The sequence below is a fragment of the Lathyrus oleraceus genome, chromosome 5, assembly GCF_024323335.1.
Source record: "Lathyrus oleraceus cultivar Zhongwan6 chromosome 5, CAAS_Psat_ZW6_1.0, whole genome shotgun sequence".
In the NCBI taxonomy this organism is placed as follows: Eukaryota; Viridiplantae; Streptophyta; class Magnoliopsida; order Fabales; family Fabaceae; genus Lathyrus; species Lathyrus oleraceus.
Window position 1 is genome coordinate 166,590,253 of NC_066583.1, and position 25,469 is coordinate 166,615,721.

At 36.0% G+C, this 25,469-nt stretch overlaps 1 long non-coding RNA gene and 1 other non-coding gene across 2 annotated transcripts; both read right to left on the reverse strand.

The window, feature by feature from the left end:
* Positions 1-4,217: 4,217 nt before the first annotated feature.
* LOC127080636 (uncharacterized) lies at positions 4,218-6,126 on the reverse strand. The gene is made up of 2 exons (XR_007788030.1): positions 5,496-6,126; positions 4,218-4,583 (listed from the first exon to the last, which is right to left on the reverse strand). It is a non-coding gene; the product is annotated as an uncharacterized LOC127080636 (long non-coding RNA).
* An 18,585-nt stretch (positions 6,127-24,711) lies between these two features.
* Positions 24,712-24,818, reverse strand: LOC127089044 (small nucleolar RNA R71). The gene has a single exon (XR_007790823.1). It is a non-coding gene; the product is annotated as a small nucleolar RNA R71 (small nucleolar RNA).
* Between the last annotated feature and the right edge of the window lie 651 nt (positions 24,819-25,469).

The window sequence follows — 25,469 nt, forward strand, 5'->3', positions numbered from 1 at the left end:
ATCAATGTATGTGGCAATCATGTTAGAGTGTTGATACAAAACCAAACTCTCAAGGTATGAAGCACAATTGTTTAGAACTCAAAGAAGAAAGAAGAGAACAAAGGGCAAAATGAAAACAAGCTCAATTGTTTTACTTAGGATCCACTATCAAACAAGTCAAGGGACCCAAACATATGGCACAACCTAGGGATCATCTATCACTAACTCAAAGTGTCAAAAACATGATCAAATGATCATCTATCAACATATTAAATTAGAGAAGATTGAATAAACCTAAGAGAACATCTATGGATGACTAGAAATGTAGAAGCATTGATCAACCAAGTCAACAACTCAAGTCAAACAAAAGTCAACCAAAAAATCAAACAAAAGTGGATTAAAAGGCAAATAAATTTTATTTTTAATAAAAAATAAAGAGAAAATTCAAATCAAGCCCCAAAACATAAAAGAAATGGTTGGTAAAATTATGGAAGGTCAATAAAAATATGAATAATTGAACCTTAAAAGTTGGATGCAAAAATATTTGAAAATAGTTTAAAAATAAATTGAAAAATGAAAATGAATAAAAAATATTAATAAATGCTAAAATGATTTTAAAAATTATGGAAAAAATGTATGTGATGCAAAATGTTTTTATGGATTTTCAGTAAAAAAAATTGGATCAAAATGAATTAAAAATCAATCAAAATAAAAATCAGAAAGTAAATGAAAATAAAATAAAAAGAAAATGTTTGAATTGTGGCGCGCCAACGGCTAGCACGCGTGTCAGGAAATGATTAAATGGATTTAAACTTTGGCACAAAAGTGTGTGCATCTGAACTTCATCTTCAACCTCCCTTTGATTTTTCAAGCTTCATGAACTTAGAGTTTTTAGGCTCAAACAACACGCGTTTAAGCATCAACATCCATCATCGTTCATGTTTATTTGCTTCAGAGCCATTGATTGACAATGAGCAAAGAGAATTTTCTCAAAAACACGAAGAATCCTAGTTCTTCAAAGTAAAATTAAATGGCAAATACGAAGAATAAATTCAAGGTAGTTGAGGGCTTTTGATAAGGGAATCACGACGAACACACTGGTAACTTGTTTACTAAAAAATGTAACTTGTATCTACCTTTCCCATTGAAGCTTCAGAGGTTAACAATGGTGGATTTGGAAGTCAGGTTCCAAGGAATTTCAAGCCACGACAATGCTTCAGTCGGCTTCAGAAGGTGTTGATGAGTGATTCTGGGTGGAGATTCAAAGGTAAAAGAGCTTGAATCGAAGAAATGGTTAACTGGTTTTTTGAGGTATCATGCTCAAATAGTTTCATATTTTTCTTGGCTCTAAAAGCTTACAAATTCAGGTAAACTCTTCCTCTATTTATAGTAAATAAAGTACGGTCATAGTACGTCTGAAATGGAGGCAAATTCTTGTGAATTAGGTCAGAACTTTGATGATTTGCCAAGTGTGTGGGATGGACCATGAAATGCATGAATTGATGATTTTCCAAAGAGGTTGCACATGTGCAGGTGGTCCCAAATTGAACATGGCATGAAATTCGTGACTTGAAGTTTGTGCAAGTAGCAGAGTCCATGGTACCATGTTGGAGCTTAGGCCAAATTAAATCCACTTGTGCGTTTTGAGATATTATTTGTGCCAAATGGTCTCCTCATCGAGAAGAATCATATGCAAAAATAATCACATCAAAATTATGCTTGAGTTGAAAATGGCATGGATGGAAAGTTGGGGTCGTGACCTGAAATTCAAGGCCATGCATTAGGTCGACCAGGTCTTGGGCCTAATTTTATGCATACATGGGTGCCATACCCCAAAATTTTCCCTACCATTTTCATCTTTTCATTCAACCTTTGAGTTAGGAATAATTTGTGTGCATTCATGCCTCACTCATATGCATCATTCATCCAACAGGTTGGTCATTGTAAGTTTAAATCTTTTGGCTTGTAAGCTAGGGTTTGTGTGTGGATCAAGCCTTCAAAGGCAGGGTATTGAATATTTATTTGAGCCTAGGGGATGTAAAATTGCATGGTATGTGGAAGCATGAATTCAACAAGATTTCATCATGGCACTCCTCAGGGGTCTCAAACCTTAACTCCCTGATGACTTGGTTATGGGGCCTCATAGGTGCTCCTTGGGCTTTGTATTTGGATATATAAACTCTAAATTAGGATCCATACACTTGAGAATTTTCTCAAGAACACGAAGAACCCTAGTTCTTCAAAGTAAAATTAAATGACAAATACGAAGAATAAATTCAAGGTAGTTGAGGGCTTTTGATAAGGGAATCACGACGAACACACTGGTAACTTGTTTACTAAAAAATGTAACTCGTATCTACCTTTCCCGTTAAAGCTTCAGAGGTTAACAATGGTGGATTTGGAAGTCAGGTTCCAAGGAGTTACAAGCCACGACAATGCTTCAGTCGGCTTCAGAAGGTGCTGATGAGTGATTCTGGGTGGAGATTCAAAGGTAAAAGAGCTTGAATCGAAGAAATGGTTAACTGGTTTTTTAAGGTATCATGCTCAAATAGTTTCATAGTTTTCTTGGATCTAAAACCTTGCAAATTAAGGTAAACTCTTCCTTTATTTATAGTAAATAAAGTACAGTCATAGTACGTCTGAAATGGAGGCAAATTCGTGTGAATTAGGTCAGAACTTTGATGATTTGCCAAGTGTGTGGGGTGGACCATGAAATGCATGAATTGATGATGAAACCATGTCATTTTGCACTTGTTCAAATGTGTTTTGCTTTGCCAAAGAGGTTGCACATGTGCAGGTGGTCCCCAAATTGAACATGGCATGAAATCCGTGACCTGAAATTTGTGCAAGTAGCAGATCCATGGTACCATGTTGGAGCTTAGGCCAAATTAAATCCACTCCTGCATTTTGAGATATTATTTGTGCCAAATGGTCTCCTCATCGAGAAGAATCATATGCAAAAAGAATCACATCAAAATTATGCTTGAGTTGAAAATGGCATGGATGGAAAGTTGGGGTCGTGACCTGAAATTCAAGGCCAAGCATTAGGTCGACCAGGTCTTGGGCCTAATTTTATGCACACATGGGTGCCATACCCCAAAATTTTCCCTACCATTTTCATATTTTCATTCAACCTTTGAGTTAGAAATCATTTGTGTGCATTCATGCCTCATTCATATGCATCATTCATCCAATAGGTTGGTCATTATAAGTTTAAATCATTTGGCTTGTAAGCTAGGGTTTGTGTGTGGATCAAGCCTTGGGTATTGACTATTTATTTTAGCCTAGGGGATGTAAAATTGCATTGTATGTGGAAGCATGAATTCAACAAGATTTCATCATGGCACTCCTCAGGGGTCTCAAACCTTAATTCCCTGATGACTTGGTTATGGGGCCTCATAGGTGCTCCTTGGGCTTTGTATTTGGATATATAAACCCTAAATTAGGATCCATACACTTGATATTTTTTTGTGAAGCATCATGATCCATGAAAAGGTCTTGATTGAAGGGTATGTCTCCTTGAAATCCTAATCAGGGATGGTTTGGCCCTAGTGTGCTTTGGGACTTGACTTTTCATCTGGTGACAAGGGAAACCCTAATTTCTTGATCTTGGATTCAAGAGACTTCATTGTGGCATGCCTTAGTTCATATAAACCTTAATGTGGACTCATTTGCATTGGTTGACCCACTAACCCTAGTTATATGTGTCGTGTCCTTCACTCAGTTTCTCATTCATGTTGTTGCCTTGGCTTGGTTCTATTCACTTGTGCTTAAGCCCATTGGTTCTAGCTCAAATATTGGGTCCCCACCACTTTCATTTGCTTTCATTCCATGACATTTCATCTGGTTATCCTCATGACTAGCCCAAGATCTTGCTTTGTCTGGGGCCCATTTCATCTGGTCAATGCAACTTCATGCCATTGTCATTGCTTATTGTTTGGTCATAGCCCACTTTGTACCATTCTTTCATGTCTCATTCAAATGTCCTTGTTTCGTCCTTTCATGTTTAATTTGTGGGGTTTTGGTTCATGCACAGTCAATGATCATTGATGGATTCATTCTATTATGCTCATTACTCTAGTTCAAGTCATGGTCATGATAAGGTGTTCATCCATTTCAATACCTTGCATCCTCTTCCACTTCAATTAATTTCAATTCATGTTTAAGTCATAATCATGTATTGGTTCATCTTCAAATCCATACAATTCATTTTAAGTCATGTTTATACACACAATGCATTCAAAGTCATTTTCATGAAAATTCAATCCAAATTCCATATTACATTCAAATACAAATTCAATCCCAAGTGCATATGTTTTCCTTTCCCATTACACCCAATTACCATCATAACCATAAAAATTGCATACACCCATTTACAATTCACAAGGTTCATTTTCATTTACAACCATCTTACAACAATATAAAAAAAAATCAAAGTTACAAGACTACAATAATCATTACACAATACCATTTCAATCCATTCAATATATCCCAATCCATATGCTTAAGCAACCTTCCTAATAGTAACAAATCAACATCATTAAGTCCATAGCTTGTCCAATCACCAAGCCATAATCCAAGTTCAGTTGAACCCAACATTCACCCTGCATAAAACCATTGAAACCAAGCCTTAGCATCATCAAACATCATCAATTTCATTACAACTCAATAACCCAATTTACTTCAACTTTAAATTGATTCACATAATTGATTATCACACACTGACAAGCATACATTTGAATTTAACATTGCATAGCATACATTTGAATTTAACAAGCGGGTCTAACATGTCATAACAAGTAGATTCATTCAATTCAAGTTTTCACTAACTAGCAATTAGCATTTTTGACACATAGCTTGCAATAGAAATTCACATCATGTAACTGATTTCAGCTCAGCAAGCTAACCTAACAAGAAATCACAACAACAATAACAGAACTAACTAAACTTGAGAACCCTCATAACATAACTAACCAACATAACAGAACTAACTGAACTTGAGAACCCTCATAAAAGAACTAACCAGCATAACAGAACTAAATGACATAACAAACTTCAACTAACCTACAACTGAACATAACTCCCAATCTCTTAAGGGGAATCAAAACAGAAACCAATTCTGGGATCGAAATCTCCCTAACCTTCTAAATAACCTTCTAACCTCCTCTCTGCAAAACGGAACCGAATTCTCAATAACCTCTTCAACCTCCACAATGAATCAAATATAACTCATTCAACGATCCCCAATACCATACAACCATTCACTAACTTCTTTAGTCAAAAAGATTTTGAGAACCTTCGTCGCCCTCCTCAACAACTCTGCAATCCCTTAACCTCACTTCCTCAACCTCACAACACGAAGAACATAAGGAAACAACATTCACAAAAATGGAAAAAAAAGTTGAACAGAGGAAGGCAAGAGAAGCAGATAACAGAAGCATAAGGGGATAACAGAAAAATTCTAACAGAAGAGGCGAAGAATAGAGAACTCATGGTGTTTTGGGGAAGACTTTCACCTTTATCAATTGGGATTCACCGAAATAACTTCGGAGGCGATTCTCTTCACTCTTCAGAGCAAGAATCCATTGGCCTTTCACACTTCAACACAACACTCTTCACCAATACGCGCTCTTCATTATCAATAAGGTGACGATTTGAAGAATACCAGTGAAATCACGAACAAAGCCATAAAGCATTGATCGAAGAGGAAAATTAGAACCTGAAATCTTCGCGTCGAAGTCTCAAATTGGTAAGTTCTCTTTGCTTGTATCAATTTCATATCCTTTAATCATATGCATGCACGAAGACGAAAGGAATTAAGCTTCGAATCAGATTCAATTTTGGAATTTGATTTTTCCATGGAAACACGTTGATTTTGTTACGTCGTGACCTACTTCGTTTGAATTGGAGAGCACCCGATGATCACTAGCTTGGAGTTTTGGGGAAGATGAACTCGCGTTCCTGTTGGATTCATTTCATTTCTTTCATGGAGTTTCGTTTTGGGTGATGGTGGCGAGGAATTTTGTTCGTGAATGGTTAGAGCGAATCTAAGTTTGCGTGCGTGGAGTTTCTTGAGAGAGTCATGTAAGACCCGGTTCATGGATTCTTGGTAAGACTCGGGCCTTTGTCCTAAGCAAACCATTTCAGTTCACCCCCTGGCCTAATGATTGTTCATGCTAATTTCTTCCTAATCCCTCTCTTAATTTTAATTTTGTATTAATTTATTTTAATTTCTGTTAATTAATCATGCCACTGATTTTTCTTGTTATGGTTAAAATTAGGATTTTCTTGATTTTTGATAATTAGAGATTAACATAGTTTTTGATTAATTAGGTTTAGTTAGGAATTAATGTGATTTAGTTTGATTAGAAATTAGGTTAATCATGTTGATTTGATCTTAAATTTTTTCAGATTTAATTCAATTGTAGTTTAACCTTGCCATGATTAGGATAAGTGGTCATTAGGTTGTGATAATTCATTTTGTTGATTTTATTCATGATTTGAATAATATGGTTAATTGTAGATTTTACCATAATTTTCCATTAGATTAATTTTCCATTTTGATTCGTATATTGCATTGTGATTAACATGTTCATGTTCATGTAGATTAGATTTTGTTTTTGATTTGGATTATTAATTTCTCATTTATTAGTTTGTTCCCTAATTCATGCTTAGGTAGATTTTAATCCTTAGAATCAATATTCACTTTAATTGTCCATTTAATTGATTCATTTGGCTTGTGATCATATTGAATAAAATGAAAATCCCATTTCAATTTAGATGATGAATACCTTGTACACCTATTTCATTTGCCATTATCACATGATTAGTCTTTGATTGTTTGTCCATGATTAATCCATTGTCGTTTGAATTGATTTAGATCTTTGAATATGCTTATATTTGTTGCATCATTCTCATTTACCTTGATCTCGTACTAACCCCACTTGTTTGTGTGTTCACATGTGCTCTTGAGATTCAAGTATATTCCAAACTATCAATGTCTTTAATTCATTCAATGGACTTGTATTGTATGAGGATACCATGCCACTTGTATGTTTTAGGCATGGTATTTTGTTTGTAACTTGTACAGTCCCATTTCTATCTTTGTATTGTATGATGTATCATCCCCCCATGGTGGGTTATATGTCCCCCTCTCCCACGAAAGTATAATAGTCTAGGTTTTTCTTTCTTGTATCGCTTTCATTGCATGCTAATTAAAAATGATAAAATCTAACAATAAATACATCTTTTCAAAAGAATAAAAACACACTTGATCCAATGTCAAGTGTTTTCCAAATTAAACCAAACTAATTGCAACACGAGTGTTTGATCTAATATCAAGTATATCTTCCTCCATTCCATATCCTATCTTTATCCTCATGCAATCCGTTTCATTCCTATCTCATTCTATTCTTGATCCATTTCTATTCATCAAACCATTTTCATAATAAAACTTGGATGAAAGGTGGGGTGTACGTACTTGCGCACAACACTCAAGTACTTAGATTGTCGGTCATACCTAGCTTGAGGGCCCGATGCTTGACTTTCGTTTAAAACACTTAATTAATTAAAGTGAGTCCAAATCATTATTCTAAGAGGGAAAGAGTGGTTAGGATGAAGTTGTCCCCTCAATTCATGAGTGCTCTGATTGTCGGTCGTACTTAGTCGATGGTTAGACACTTGGTTTCCTCTAAGTACTAATGGTTAAACTCACAAAACAAATTTCATAATCATAATCAAATCCAAGAGATCATTCTGCCTTAGGGCACTCTTCTACTCTCTCTTGATCCTTTGTCCAATACCTGCAATATCACTTTCCAATTTCTTAACAGTGTTGCATTATCCTTCTTGGAACCAAATACCATAATCCCTTTGAATCCCACATGTACCCTTTATTTATTGTTTGTCTTATAAGTCCCTGTCGCGTAGACAAATATCATTTTTCTTTCTTTGTTTTCGTAGTTAGCTGAACTACGAATGATCTGACTTTCTCATTACACTGTGAGAATACGTAGGCACGAGGATTCAGATTCTTCGTGAGCTACCTTATTTATTTCTATCTTATCTATTATTTCTCCTTTCATAAGTCAATACCATCTTTTTGAGATCAATATCATTTTCCTTGGATTTCATGCACATCCTTTTAGGACGATATAGCGGCAGTCCACCTTGTGAACCAGGAGATGTTTGTGCTACAAAACCAAACACTTTATTCCTTCTTTTTTGGCTAAGACACTTGTTTACTCTTTGGTTCAGAGTTTATTCCTTCATGGATCTTGTAAGACCCCAATTTTGTCCCTAAGATCCCTCATATCATATCATATCATATCATTGCCTCAAGGATCTTTGTGCACTTTGCCTCATTCCCTGTGGGTGGGTTATCTTTTGAGAGTGGTTCTTGATCACCAAGCATGTTTTGCATTTGTATATCATTGCTTTTCATTTGTTTACTAACCAAAAGTACAAAAATATGTCATCTAACCTTGTTACTTGCAGATGAAGCAATCTTAGGTCAAGACAGTCAAGGCAGCTAATGAGCAATAGATGGTGGCCATTCTGAAGAATTTGGGCACCATGATCATTCACAAGAGTTCATATGAACCATGACATCATTTTGAATCAAGATCTCAAGTGGTAGAGGCTTGGATTTCATCTGAGCATAGCCAGGTCAATTGAAACCCTAGAAAAGTCAACACAAGTCGACTGTGCATTCAATCATGGATTTGAAGGTGGGAGATGGTTAGAGAGACCTCATTCATGTCCATACAAGTCTCATTTGACATTTCAAACATCAACAATGAAGAATTTGAGGTCAGATGAAAAGTTTCCAAAAATAGTAAGTGACCTGTAATTTCAAACTGCCAAAAATGGAAAGGTCTTCTCCTCAAGTTTACATTATCAAGCAAGCTTCAAATCAAATTTTGTCCAACATGAAAGTTGAAGATCTTGCTCTCTCCTTTCCAAAAAGTCCAAGAACTTGAATTTCTCATTTGTGGTTGAAAAGATATGGATCAATCATTGCCAAGCAAATTTGAACTTCAAGAAGGCATAACTTTTGCACCAAAAGGCCAAATGGAGTGGTTCTTTTTGGAACATTTCTCTCTTGATATTCACTATCCAAAACATGCATCACATTTCATCAATTCTCATCACAAAAATATTGGCATTTTCACTTGAATTTCATTTGAATTTTGGAGGGAAAGTGGTCATTTGAAAAATATGCATTGTTTTCATTTTCTAGCAATTGCCTTTGCCTCCAAACAGCATTTGAAACTCATTCCAAGTGAAAATCATGCACTGTTCCATTGCCATGCACATGTAAGGGTGATTTTGCCATTTTGCATCTACACTTGAATTCCATTAATCCACTTGCATTTTGGCTAATTGTGATTAAGAGCTTCATTAGTACACCATATATAAGGATAATCCTAACAGAAAAACCATAACAACACTTCCAAAATCTCAGATCTGAAAATTCTCTCTCAACTTTCTCTCAACTTTTTTCATCCAAATTCTTCATATCCTTTGCTTGGTTCGTGGTTTGTTCATCATCTACAAGCATTATTGAAGATTGTTGAAGCAAGATCTTGAAGAATTCATCAAGAATTGTGGACTGTTGAAGCTTATGCACATCCATGGCAGTTGAGGTTTCTGGACAAATCGAGCATTGTTGAGCTATTCTTTTTCATCCATTCATTCATCTAAGCTTTGAGGAGGATCTGTTTCAGCTTTTCCAAGCCTGAATTGCACGATTTCACTTCTGTTGCTTCATTAAGGTTAGGTTTCGAATGCTCCAATTCTTGAAATAATCATGTGCTTATTATAGATCTTGCATCACTGGTTATACTGAGCTTTAGATCGTGGATTTTCATGCAGTATTGTGATAGTTATAGCAATTTGAAGTTTGGCATGTGAAACTTGTTGTGCTCGATTTGTTTGATACAGTTAGAATTAGGTTAAATTAATACTGGATTGATGATGTATGTGGAAGGATGAATCCATTGGTATGCGTTTTATGAATTTCTGTGATGATTTGTTCTTGATGATGATGAACATGATGAAGGCGCATGAACATGTTAGGTTTTTTGTTTCCAGATTCGTTTTGATCTTCATGAGCGTATGATTGCATGTGTTTCCTTGTTTCTGCTCATGCACTGGTCCATGTCATGTATTGCCTGGCGTTTTGATTGGATGACATTCACTTGCATTGCCACGCGAGATTAATGAAACGGCGCGTTTCATGTAGTTGAGCACCACATTTCAAATGTTCACATGGTTCGATTCCGGACCAAGGCATTTCCATTTTGGTTTTTTTGCATTTTCTCCATTTATGCTATTCATGTTCATATGCTTCATTCATTCATTTTTCATTTTCTTCTCCACTTCAAAAAATCATAACTCCATAAATACTCATCCAAATCACATGAGATTTTTTGTACATTGTTCCTCATGATGTCTACTATTTTTTGATGATTTTTCCAGAATTTGTGCTCGGTTGGATTTTAAATTTGCCTAGGGTTTGTTCATGAAATAATGATGGTTGATCCAATGAATGTGAAAATTGACATGCTTAAACTAGACATCCTAATTGTCATTTTGGTATAGAGTTTGCATTTTTCTCATTTCTGGTTGTTGAGATATGATCTGATTGATGTAGGTGTGACAATGTGTGTCACACCTTTGCTTGCTTGACTTTCTGATTTTCTTTACCATTCCAAATAAATGCCAAATGATGTGATTTTTTGCATGATGCTCCTTCTGGATGTTAGAATTGCTCATGAATTTTTGTGGAATTTTTGGATCCATTTCCCATTTGTTTGAGATATTCTTTGCTGGTTGGTCATGTTTGGACTTTTGATGAGTGTTGAACTTTCATGATTTGTGAAATGCTTATGCCTTATCATATGAACTTGAGATTTTGTACATTGTTTCTTGACATTTTGAAGTTTGTCTTGGCTTTGGTTTGGGTCATTTATCATTTGTCATCTCTGTTTTAGGATTGCCTTAAGTTGATGTATCAATTTGTGCCTCCTTTGAGCTTGTTTATGCTTACCTTGACTTGAGGAATTTCTTTGACATGCTTATACTTGTCCAAATGCTTTGATTTTTGGCATGGTGATCATTTGATGTGTCCTGTTTAGCCATGATTTTTCTTGAGATTTGTTGAGCTATTTTGGAATTAATATGCCTTTGTTCATTCTGTTTGCCTCATTGAGCTTTCAACTTGCATACTTTGACATGATTGCTTTATGAAATGAGTTTGATTGATGCTATTGACATGAGACCACTTGGATATTGTTCTTGATTGATTAAACTTGATTCTTGTCAATTTTCATGTTCTGTTTTGGATTATTTCTCCTTCTTTGACCCTAGGCCTTGTCCTAGTGGTTTGCTTCTCATGTTTGAGCTTGTTTTCAGGTTAAGAAGTACATGGCCATAAGGAGATTAATTCACATTGCTTGAGTTGGTTTATTTGATTGATATTGACTAACATTGACTTGTTTTGTAGGATGCTTCTAGCTCATTTGAGTTGAGCTTGTGCCTTGCACATTATAGCCTTGCTTGTTTGGTTGTGCATTGTCTGTTGACTGTTGGATTATTTGTTTGACTTTTTGAATTGTATACTGATTGAGTTGAATTGTTTTCAGGTACATTAGTTGCTTAAGTTCATTTTGAACTTGCTTTTGCTTGGTTGCTTAACCAATTAGGTATAATTTCTCTTCTTCATGTAGTCTGGAAGACCTGGCCTGTTATGTGGTCAGGCACCTGTCTGAAGTCCTCCTTAAGAGGCAATGCTTGTGATTGTTTATCTTTGTCCTAAGCAGGAAAAGTCCTTTGATAAGGCAATTGGTAGATAAAAGAGATGTGTAGTCCATCTCCTACTATTCAGTGTGTCATCCCTTTGCTCACATTACATGTTGATGCATTGTGGATCTTAACCCAAGATCTATAGAGTCATTCACTTGTGGAGAGAGTTCCAACTTTCTGAACTCCCACACATTCTATCATTCAAAGCTCTCCCTGACCAGGGATAAGAGCTATGAGGCACACCCCTCATCTCCTTTTCATCTGCTTCACCTTAACTCTCAATGTTAAGGTTAAGAGCACCCATTACCCCATTCCAGTTGACTTTAAAGTCTAACCCTTGCTTGAGCCAAATTGCTTGTATATAGTGTGTGCTAACTGAATCAGTGATTGCTTATTGGTTCATCTGTACATGTTTGTTTGTTTGCCTTTGTGCATTTATCATCATTAATTGTTCATTATTGCATGATCATCATTTCATATCTTTGTGACACATCTTTGTTTGTCCATTGAGGAATCAACTGTAAGTCCATTCATTGGCCATTGTTCCTATGATTTGGAAGGGATTGAGTGTAAGACCATTTCATTGGCCACTTATGTCCTCTTTGCTTAGTGTTTTTGTTTGTTTGTTGTATGTGAGGATTCAATTGTAAGTCCAGGTTGTTGGCATTTGTTTTCCTATGATCATCCTTTGGAGATTAGAGTAAGCCCAGATAGATTGGCATCCGATATCCATGTTTTGTTTTGCTTTAGGAGATTAGAATAAGTCCATTTATTGGCATCTGATATCCTTGTTTGTTTTAGGAGACTGGTGTAAATCCATTGATTGGTATCCGGTATCCACCTTTGTTTGTGAGATTGGTATAAGTCCATTGATTGGCATCCGGTATCACCTTGCTTTGCATTTGCTTATTCGCATTGTTGCCTCATTCCAAAGGACACACTTGAATCATCTATATATGATTTCAAGAGGTGAACATCTAAGAAGTTTTACTTCCTCACCCTTCCATTTTTGTGTGTGTTTCCAAAACTCCCTTTTCACATGTTAATTCAAAAACTTTGAACTATTGTGCAAACATTCTCATCTCTTTTCAAATTAGAAACCTAGGCTTTAGGCCTTTGACTTTTCAAACTCCATTTCTTAATACTTCTTTGAATCAAATTCTAATCATACTTTGACCATCTTTTGTGAATAAATCCTAATTGGTTAATCCAACTCATTCAATTGTTTTGTGGCTTTGTCCATTGTTGATATGTTTTCGTACATTAGCCATAGGTTTCAATTCTCATAGTGGTTGATGTAAATCTCACCACATCCTTAGTGAGTTGATTGTAAGTCTTCCATACTTATTATAGGGTTAACCCCTCACTAGTATGTTGAAGCCATCCTCGCATGGTGGATTGTTGGTCTTGGTTGAGTTTTCTCCCGTTGACAATGAAAAGCCTTAGTGCTCTTGTTTTAAAATGAACCCACTGATATTTTGGAAATCTTTTAGCCGAACTACGGCGTTTTGATCCTTACCTTCCATGGAAAGGTACGTAGGCAACGGGTTCATCCGTCCAAACACAAAAATAACTAATTTGTATATTCTTTTCTCATCTTCCCAATCATGTTTGCACAATATGTCATAAACAAATACACTTTTTTATACAACAAGTGTGAAAAGGGCTCCCTAGGAGTACCTAGGACGTTTTGGGTGCCTAACACCTTCCCATTGCGTAATTAACCCCTTACCCAGACTCTCTGATCTTTTCATTAGTTTTCTATGTGTAAAACTTCATAGGCTTTTGTTCGCTTTTTAGCCAATCCTTTGGATAAATAAAAGTGCGGTGGCGACTCGATTTCTTTGTATGCTTTGCTTTTGATTTAATCAATAAATCATAAAGTGACGAATACACCGCTACAGATCTAATATACCATTCTTCTTTAATTTCAAATTATATATCCCCTACAGTGATATAATGTTCCATGTACTCAACAACACTTCCTTATGGGCCCCATACATACCCTTTTAGGACGATATAGCAGAAGTCTACCTTGTGAACCAAGAGATGGTTGTACTATGAAAACAAACATTTTATTCCTTCTTTTTTGTCTAAGATGTTTGTTTACTCTTTGGTTCCAAGTTCATTTACCTTTATGGGTTCCCATGTTACCATTTTGTAGGTGCAAGTTATACTTTTCATCACTTAAAATCTCCTTCCTTTGTTCTCGTGGTTCCACGAACTACGGATGCTCTGACTTTCTCATTGCATGATGAGAATACGTAGGCACGATGATATGAATCCTTGGCGAGCACAATCTTATTTATCCCCTTCTCCTTCTGCCTTAGGGAACCATCCATGTCTTTCATGAACCATCATCTATCTTAAATCATTGAACCATTCACCCTAATTACATATTGTCTTTATTTAAAACCAATTCCACTTTTCTTTGGAATTCCATACCTACCCTTTTAGGACGATATAGCGGCAGTTCACATTTGTACCTAGAGTTGTTTGTCTCATACACAAACATTTTATTTCTTCTTTTTTGGCCAACATGGTTGTTTCCCTCTATGGTACAAATTTCACTCCCTCTATGGATTCCAATACACTCTTACCTTTGGTTTCAAATTACACCCCTCAATCAATTTTACCAAAACCCTCTTTTCTTTGACTTTGGTCACATTTCTCTATCACTCCATTCATATTTGTGATTCATGATTCACTACATTAATTCAAAACCTTCTACCTCCATTCACTCCATGTGATATACCTCTCCCTTTGAGCCAAATACACTATCTCTTTGACCTCTATCTTGTGTCTGCTTGTGACCTCTACCTTAACCACTAATATCATCCTCAAGTATCCCACAAATCTTAGAGGATCACTCAATACATCTCACTCATTCCCCAAACCCCATTTGGATGGTGAGTCCCCTTTGAAGAAGTTTCAAGACTCATATGGTCACCCAAGGACCAAACCCTAGTTCTTGACCCTCCTTTGGCTTGTACAAGTCATGGTTCACCATGGATCTTGGCCATGTCATTGAGGATCCCTCAAATCCAAAGTTTTTTCATACCCCACGCCTTTGAAACACCTCAATGTGACCTCTGCACCTCGAACCCTAATTCATCTGACCTTGGTTCTTGATAAAACTTATGGCTCAAGAAACCCTAATTTGGGGGTTCCTTGATCATTGACCTTGCTCATTTTTTATCATCCAATCACCCTGCCATTCATTAAACATCATTTCATGACCATTAAAATCAAAATCCACCATTTAAACATCCTTTCAATCCATGTTACAAGTAGTTGTTTGTTCATGATTTTTCAACTTTCAATGACTTGATCCACCCATCAATTTGATATAAAATCATTCCACAAAGGTCCAATTCTTATTTCTAATCATGGTATGATAACATGAACTCAAAACATCCACCATTGTGCCTTAGAAATCAAGAAATCACAAAATCCCATTTTTAGGTCATGTTGGTTGGTTGCATTTTAGCAAGAATGGCCTATGGGAAGTTCCAAAGACCATAACTTTCTCATTTCTCCAGATTTTTAAATTCCACTTCGAGAAAAATGTCCTAAATAACTTCCTCTCCAACTTTGTTTCAAGGTCCAAGACCTAATTAATTGAGGAAGGTATTCAATTTTTCTATTGGCCAAGTTGGTCAAACATGCCCACCATGCCCTAAAATCATGTCATGACCACTACTTTGACACATCTCCATTTCCAAACCACAAACCCTTTTGACCTGGTTACTTTTTAATTCAATCAATATTATGGCAAGGAACAAATGACCCAAAATTGAGACAAAATACACAAGTCAATTTCATTTGGCCTTGGTTCAAACAAGGGGTTTCATCCTGATATGCAAGATAGGTCATAACCAGTCAGAATTTGCAAATGGATACACCAAGTTACCAAATAAATCCCTTCTGATCCCAATGGTACACAAAAATTTTCATATGGTATTGTGATATAGAAAGAAGTCAACTTGGATGCCAAAACTCCACACAATGCCAAAACCGATCCCATGTGCAAAAATCAGATTTTTGCCCAAAATGGCAAAAAGGAAAACCCATTGCAGGCCATCTCTTTGCCCTTGTGTGTTCAAGATCAATGCTAAGGACCAAATCAAAATGGTTTGTGGTGCAAACAAGCTCATACCATAACCACACTTGTTCCCCATGATCCAACCTCAACCATGCTTCGAGCCACTCCCCTTTTCTGAAAAATCCTTCACATTCTCCCTCCAAAACCATCCACACACCTTCCCTATAAATAAGGGAAGGCGTCCCCTTCATTTTCCAAGTTTAAAAGCCCCTTAAACCTCTGCTGAACTTTCGACCCCGAGCTTCAAAAACAGAGATTGCATTTTTGATTTCCAAAGTGTTTTAACTCTAAACAACCATTCAGAAACCTTCACCAACCCTCATTCAAGATTTCCAAACTCCTAACTCACCTTCCCCAAGCTTCATCTAAGCTAAGCCAAGTCATCAAAAAACCTCCCTGAGTTATTTCTGATCATGTAGTTCTTTTCACCTTCATCATCCAAACAAGTTACCATTTACCTCGAAATGATCTTCTAATCATTTCCCCTAAGTTACCAGCTTTGATTACTCAATGTTTAGGATTTAATTTTTAGGTTAGGTCAAGTTCACCCTTCTAGTTCGTGGTAGGATACTCCATACTTATAGCCAATCAATGGCTCATGAGTGTGGAGGATAGTTTGTTTATGATCATGCAATGTGATTCCACATAAAAATCTGGTTTAAAACGTGTATTTCCAAGTTTCGATTTTAAAAAATTCCAAGGTTGAAGACGACACCGAGGTCGTTCCTTCGCACGAGATTTGAATTTGAAAACAAACTGTGTCGTGTCCTGGTTGGCTGGCTAGGGCTCGAGTTTCATTTTTACTTTGTTTTTATTATTTATTCACTTCGGTGTGTTTGTTAACACTACTGAGCCATTGGCCTAGTGGGAGAGGGGGTTGACCCCCCATGACCCCAAGGTCAGGGGTTCAAACCCCAGCGTGTGCAAACCCTTTATTTCTTTTTTCATTTGTTTTATTTTATTTATTTTATTTCACCATTTATTACCATTTTATTTTATTTTTTATGTCACTTCTTTTATTTATTCTGAAAATATGTCTAACATAGACCCCGATTATTTTTGCCTCTAGTATTTGATTTTGTTTTATTTCAAGTCATTTGGATAATTTTTGAGGGACTTATGAATTCTTGAATTCATGGACTAATGAAATCCACCTTAGTCATAACTTGTTTGGATTAGGGTTTATTAAACCTTCCATACTTCAAACCTACCATTGGATGATCAAGTATTCATCCATGGTACTTTAAAGCATGGATAGGTTGCCCCTATTTCAAATAAATTTGGTCATTTGACTTCTGGATGAAGTCTTACTTGTACTTGTTGATTTGTGATTTCAGCTGATACATTATTATTTCACTTGGTTTATACTAATCCACTAACATTATACTTACTTGTTTATATCATACACTAACTCTTATTACCTTGTTAATATCACACTTTGATCTTATAACTTACTAGCCTAACAACTTAACCAATCATAAACTTTCAACCTTGGGTTTGTTATAGTTTTCCTTTTGTCAATCTATTGATAGATGGACTTGGGATTGAATAACTTTCATTGTTACAAATCTATGGTAAGTTGATCCATTAATAATCTTTCATACTTTGCATCAGTGATAATGTATCCCTTGATGCACCATATTTTGAATCTATTGACCTAAAGATAGATGATGCTCAAGTGTTGGTCCTTTGTTCATAACCTAACTCTACTAACTTTTGATTACAACAAACTTTTTGTTTTTGTTATTATCATTGTTATGTTTATTTTTATTTACTTTTATGTCATTTACATTTAAGTATTCATTATCATTATCATTAAACTCATCATGCATGTTTATTATTGTCATTTACTCTTTTTTTGTTATCATACATTAAAAACAATAAAAACATGATAAAATAAAAGACAAAAAATAATCCATTTCACTTAATCCACTTGGACTTAGAGGATCTCATCCTAGGACCTTTGCTTGGAGGCCTTTTCCATTATCTTTGTGACACTTTGTGAACTTTGGGTTTCATCTGTACTTACATACATGTTGTAAGAATGGCATCATGGCACCACCTTAGGAGGACATGTTTGTAAGACCATCATCCTTTGTTTAGCTTAGGTCACTTTTGCACACACAAGGCTTTCTTTTGGGCTACCTTACAATGAGGCCCTTTATTTTTCTTGTTGGTTACTTTGCATTCATGTTGCATAAGCCAGATTTCTTAATCAAATAAACAAACCCTTGATTCAACGTCAAGTGGCTTTTTCATAGTCAAACTAAAAACACTTAATAACTACGATTAGTATTGTATGCCACGAGCCTTAAGTGGTGGAGAATGGGTGAGAATGGAGCATTCTTACCCTCACTCTGATTATTTTGGATCCAAGACACTTGGCTTGTTGTCTAAAATATTCACCTCCATCCCTAGACCTTAGTGCAATCTAATCACAAGCATCCTTTTCATAAACCCTTGTTTAAGGTAAAATCAACACTACCCATCAAACCTAACATTTGTGCCTTAGGGAACCCATCCCAAAAACCCTTTTCTCAAAGGTAAAATCAATCAAACACACAAACATTTTCTACTCTAAACTATGAAGCTCTGATTCCTCATCCCCGATGAGTGATACGTAGGCACAAGGGCCACAATCCTTGGCGAACACCACAATAAAAAACCAAAACTCCTCTCTTTCAGACACCATTCTTTTGAAAATAAAACAATAACGAGATAAATCCCCACATATGTAAACAACCCAAATGGTCCCCATGTGTCGCGGGAAAATATGATTCCTCGTGATGGTCGCGGGAAAAATTAAATTCAAACAGAGTCGCCACCGAACTTTATTTATTCCAATGAAGGAAAAGGAAAATATTAATAAAACTTTTGAAAATAGAATATTGGTCGTCGCAACCATATTCGGGTTCGGGAGTCGATTACGCAAGGGGAAGGTATTAGCACCTCTCACGTCCGTTGTACTCAACGGGGGCCTTTTAGTTAATTTGCGGTTTAAATGTTAGTTGAATGTTGTTTGTTTTCTTCGAGTGATAAAAATAATGAAAAGAGATGGATAGAAACCTCGGAATGGGGAAAAGGGAGGTTTCTTTATTAGTTTGCTCGCCAAGATCTCGCAATATCGTGCCTATGTATCCTTATGGTGCAATAAGGAAATCAGAGCATTCGTAGTTCGGGGAACTACGGTTGGTTGGTGTCTTTTACCGGACATTTGCTTAGATCGCATTCTAAAGGCTAAACATTGGCTTGTCTACTCTCGGTGGAGGCTTAAGTTCTAGTTCGTTGTGCGTATTAGAAAGGATTAAATAGTGTTCTTTTTGAAAAGAGTTTTGGTCACACGGGGGTGACAAGTTGAGTTAATATGTTTGATTATTTTGTTTGATTGGTTTTGATCGCACGGGGGCGAGAAAAAAGATTTGATGTGTTAAGATATTTTTGTTGGATGACGATTACTCGGATAGTCGAGTAAGACAACTCGTATCCTAATAGTCAAGGAGAGGAATCGAATGCTCGAGACCATCCCCCTTTTCATCCTTAATTATAAAAGGATTTAATAATAGTTAATGTATTTTGGAAGGATGACGATTACTCGGATAGTCGAGTAAGACAACTCGTATCCTAATAGTCGAGGAGAGGAATCGAATGCTCGAGACCATCCCCCTTTTCATCCTTAATTATAAAAGGATTTAATAATAGTTAATGTATTTTGGAAGGATGACGATTACTCGGGTAGTCGAGTAAGACAACTCGTATCCTAATAGTCGAGGAGAGGAATCGAAGGCTCTAGACCATATCCCTTTTCATCTTTAATTATAAAAGGATTAGATAACTGTTAAGGTGTTTTGACTGTACGACGAATACTCGGATAGTCGAGTAAGGAAACTCGTATCCTAATAATCAGGAAAGGGAATAGAAGACTTTATACCACTTTCTTTTTCATCTGAGTGATTATGAAAATAGGTTTACATAGGGTTGATGTATTTTAGAATAAACGACAAGTAATCGAATGGATGGGTAAAACAACTCATATCCAAGCATTTGAGGAGAGGAATCGAAGGCTCAAGACCATCTCCCTTTTCGTATGGCTTATTATAAGAATATTTTGATTTAATTTGGTTTTGAAGTTTGTAGAGAAACGACAATTGTCTAACTAACCGAGTAAGAAAACTTGTATTCAAATAATCGAGGAGAGGAGTTAAAGGCTTAAAACCATCCCCTTTTCATTTCATTGCTATATAAATAATTTGATTTAATTAGGCTTATGCGGGTTAGAAATGACAATTATTTGACTAACCGAGTAAGAGAACTTGTATTCAAATAATCGAGGAGAGGAGTTGAAAACTCAAAACCATCCCCCTTTTCATTTCCAAATGAAATGGTATTTAATCGTGATTAGGTATCTTAATTAATTTTGAATAAAAATACTCGACATTGGATTGAGGTTTTAAATTGGTGTTTGTGAATAGATTATATTTTAGTGAATCAATCATCTAATCGATTATTTAATAACCGAATAGGTCTCATTGTAAGAAAGCCAAAGAGTAAGTTATGTGAGGTTGATGGTGATGCTTAAAAGCAATCGACTTACAAAGGTTCTTTTGAAAAATGGATCGACATTGAATCGAGGATTATGCGGTCTATTGAATGGTTGAATGATTTCGAATTGATGAGATTGAAATGGATTTAAGTTTGGAAGAGATTGACATCGTGATGAAATAATTCGATCAATATTTAATTAACAAAGTTATTTGATTAGAATTTAAACAAAATACTTAATTGATCTAATCAAAATTCATTATCAAAATTATTTGATTAAATAAAATCCCCAAGGTAATCAATTATCACAATCAAGTCATTTAAACAAATTTGAATTAACCAATTAATTCAATTAAAACAAATTTGGTTTTAAAGTGACTAAAACAAATTAAATACGATGTGTTCAAAACATCGTCAAAATTATCTAATCCGTGAGTCAAAATTCCAACTTTATCGTAATGAAATCGAAATCAAATAGAAATCACTCAAAGTTATACACAACATGTTAGTTGAATGTTAACAACAATGTTATATAATTGGAGCGAGATTTATATATACACTATAAAATCCATCAAGCAATTAATAATATAATTTAAATTTTGATAGTCAAACCAACCATGTAGTTGAGAAGATGATCATAACACTCTGAACTAACAATATCAATTAGAAGAGACAATGCTAAGATAATTAATAAGAATAAAGAAATAGTAGCACTAATGATATCAATGTTTGAACAAATAAAAGAAACGAGCTACAAGAATCCTCCAAACATGATTAAGAGACAATTTAATACCCGCAATGCTCATGAGACAACAACAATCATGTTGTGTAAAAAATCGTTAAGCCAAACACGGCTAAACATCTGCATAATATTCATGAACACATCATAGTATATAAAAAAAAGGCAGCCCCTAAACTAAGTACAAGCAAAGCGTGATCGATGGCTGACAAATGCAACATTCATATCGACACTTCATATTAAGTCAGCATGAAAGCTCTTACTGGACAATAATTAAACCGGACCTATAACGGATTATATGCAAACGACTCTCTTGAACTTATGTCCAACAATTGTGATAATCACTCGACTCGATTCATATGTGTATGAAACACGACAAACCAACAACCAAATTGTTTGTGTCATTCAAAAATCAATGCAACCTTCCTTATATATCCCATAAATAAAATGTCATGAATCTTAAAACTTATCCTCACAGTAGTCATAACAATACAAAATCAAAGATTAATATTATTGCATCTCCACAAAGTAAGTTCTAACAATACACACAACAAAAATATGTTTATCAACGCATAGATTATCGAAAATACACTATGCAATATCAGATTAGCGTAGTTCAAAATCAAATTAAAACTTAAACTCGAAATGAAAAGGTTACCAACGCTGAGCTGGCTACCGTAATTATTGCTGAAGGGACTCAAAATTTTCCTTGAAGCTTCATGATGGTTTATTATTTTAGTCGAGGACTTCGGTGGCGGAGAATTTCTGAGCTTAAGCTTCTTCAACCTTTCTGAACACAAGATGAAGTTTCACTTCAAACAGTTCTCACCATCAGTTTCATTTATCCTCCCTCTTTTAGCTTTCTTATTCAAATTCGTAGATTCAAAGGACGAATCAATGTTATAAATGTTGCGACGGAAACGGATTGGAGTATGCACATTAAAGATGGAGGAGATGCAAACGAAAGAGGAAATCACGGTGGGTTTGCATGAAGATCACGAGGTGGCAGATGGTGACGACGCGGCGACGCTGGAAGTTGTTGTCAGCGTGGTGAGGTCGAGAGGGTTGTGCGAAGTTGTAGATCTGCTATTTGGATGAAGGGCGCGTGGTCAAAATTGAAACATGGGCAACGGCTGTGACGACAGATGGGCGGTTGTATGATAACAGGAAATAGTATCACATTCTAGGACTCAATTTAATTAAATTATATTATTATTTACTTCAATTTATTTCATTTTATTAGATATTACGCGGTATTTTCTTTCTATTTATCTCAGGTGGTTTATTTGAAGCACAAGTAAAAAAGGAAGAAAAGGAGGTGCAAAAAGGAATGAAAAGAAGCAAATATCAAAAGCCAAAGCCCAACCCAAAAAGCACAGGCGTTGTGCCCGTGACGAGCGTCACAAAGGCTGTGACGAGCGTCACGCTTTACACACTTGTGTGACGAGCGTCACACATGGTGTGACGGACGTCACACCATTCCCCTATATTTTTGGCACCGGGAACGCAACAGACCACGTTGAAGCTACTTCCACGCTTGACCCTTGGAACGTGAAGACCATGTACACGGAAAACCCTTGGAAGCAGTTACAAAAAGTAGCAGTATAAATAGTAGCTTTTTGGAAAGCTCTGGGTTCCAGACTTCTTCGCCGTTTTCTCTTTTTCGCATTTTTTTTCTCTTCCAGCAGTACAAGCACATTTTTACAGCATTACTTTTACGATTTTTATATTGTTTCCTTTGCAATTTCTATTTTCTTTTTAGGCACTTAGTTAATTCTTTTTCGCACAATAGTTTCTACACCAGAAACTATTGTGTACCTTTCACCGGATCTAACCTTACGTTAGAATCTAGTTTTTTTTATTCCTTCGCTTTTATTTTTCTTGTTTGATTGAAGAATTCAAGAACAAATCCAACCGGCCTGTGGTGGAGTGTTCAAGACTGCTATTTAATTTCTCAGGTTCTTTAATTATTGTTTGAATTTATATATGCCCTGCTTTACTGTTTATTTATATTATTTGCCTGAGATGAATTTGTTTATGCATGATAATTATTTAAGTCTGTTTAGCATGTCTGGCTAATTTATTTAGGTATCGGTATGTAAAGTAAGCGGAATGAAGGAATCAAAACCAAATTGGTTTAATTAAGTTTAAAATTAAAATCACTCTTTTTACGGTCTCAATTTACAGGTTTAATAACAAGGTTTTTGTACGAAAGTAAAAGACAAAAGAAGTTAAAAGCAATAGAACGAGAGTTTGAGTTTTTGACTGGACAGTGTAAATTGGACATTAATTCTAGATCAGGGCGAGAGCAATTTTTAGAGTTAATTAAATTCTAATCTTTTTCAAAAAGTATTTTTAAAGATTGAATGTGAGGACGAGAGTTAAGCATTTGAATTTAATTATATAACCTAAGTCAACAGAGCGAGAGTTTGAGATAAGGGTGTTTAAACGATTAGTGTTTTCTTAAAAAGAGTTTCTAGGGATTCTATTGTTTTCAAAAAGTGGTTTTTGACTTAACTAATAAGTGACAACTACGTTAATATAAAATCATAGTTTATTCAACAGAGCGAGAGTTTGAGATAAGACTTTTAATCAATAGTGTCAACTGAAAGGATTTATTTTAAAACCAAGAAACCAACAAAGAATTGATTCCCTAATTACGACGAACTACGTACCGATATCCGCTTATTAGATATTTATTTTAGATCTTATTTTAGTTTTAGCTTTTCCCCCAAACAATCAAGTATTACCTGCCTTAGCTTTACGAAGTAACCTTAGAAAACGGTATATCGATTCATAAGTCCCTATGGGATCGATATCTTTTAAAACTACGCGATAGAACTGTGCATTTGCAGATTGTACCCCAAATTCGACTCATAAAGTCGCGATCAAGTTTTTGGCGCCGTTGCCGGGGACTTTTATTTAGTCGATATCGTAACTCTTCTGTTACGCTGTAGAGACTAAGGCTTTTCTTTTTCTTTTCTTTCTTTCGTTGATTTGTATGCCACACACTCGCTCACAAGGCGAGCCGTTCTACTTACGAATCAACTATATCGAACTATATCTCCGAGTCTTACGACGAATTCGGGAATATCGTGTTGCAAACAATCTCCCTCCTGTTGAACTTCCCGATTTCAAAAATATTTTCCCTTCGATACCCGAGATGGCAGAACCAGCTCGTGCTCTTCGAGATTACGCCGCTCCATCGCAAGATGAGCCGCATTCAAGTATTGCTCCACCCGCAATCGAAGCAAACAACTTTGAACTTAAACCTTCAATGTTGCAGGCAGTGCAACAGAACCAATTCTCTGGAAATCCTACCGAGGATCCAAACCTTCATTTATCCGTATTTGTCCAATACGCTGATACTGTTAAAGCTAATGGTGTCACTTCAGAGGCAATTCGACTTCGTCTTTTTCCTTTCTCGTTGATAGATAGCGCTAGAAGATGGCTTCAATCTCTTCCTTCCAACTCAGTCACCACATGGAACGAGTTGAAGAAAGTTTTTCTTGCCCGATATTTTCCGCCGAGCAAAACAGCTATGTTAAGAGCCCAGATAAATGGATTTAAACAGAAATATAACGAGTCTCTTTTCGAAGCATGGGAAAGATACAAAGACATGATGAGACTTTGTCCACACCATGGTTTAGAGGACTGGTTAGTAATTCATACCTTCTATAATGGTCTCCTGTACAACACGAGGTTAACAATAGACGCCGCCGCAGGTGGTGCACTAATGAACAAACCTTATGCTGATGCTTACCAACTTATCGAAAGCATGGCTTAAAACCACTATCAGTGGGGAAGCGAACGAACAATGGTAGAAAAACCTCAAACAAAAACTGGCATGTACGAGATAAGTAACCTTGATCATGTTAATGCAAAAGTGGATGCTCTGGTCCAGAAAATTGAAAGTTTAAATGTATCACCTCCAGCCACCGTGGTTGCCATAACTCAGAATTGCGAAGTCTGTGGAATCCAAGGTCACACTCCTGTAGATTGTCAACTTCTAACAGGAATCCAAGCGGAGCAAGTAAACTATGCTCAAGGAAGCCCCTACTCGCACACCTATAACTCAAATTGGAAGAATCATCCCAATTTTTCATATAAGAGTAATAATGCTTTATACGCACCTGGACAATCTCCAAATCAAGCCCCAGCTATACCTCCGGGATATCAGAAGCCGATCCCATCTACACCTAACAATAACGCCCCTAGGAAATCCAACTTGGAAATCATGATGGAAAACTTTATAGCTTCTCAACAGCAAACCAATAAAGATTTCTTAAACCAGAATGT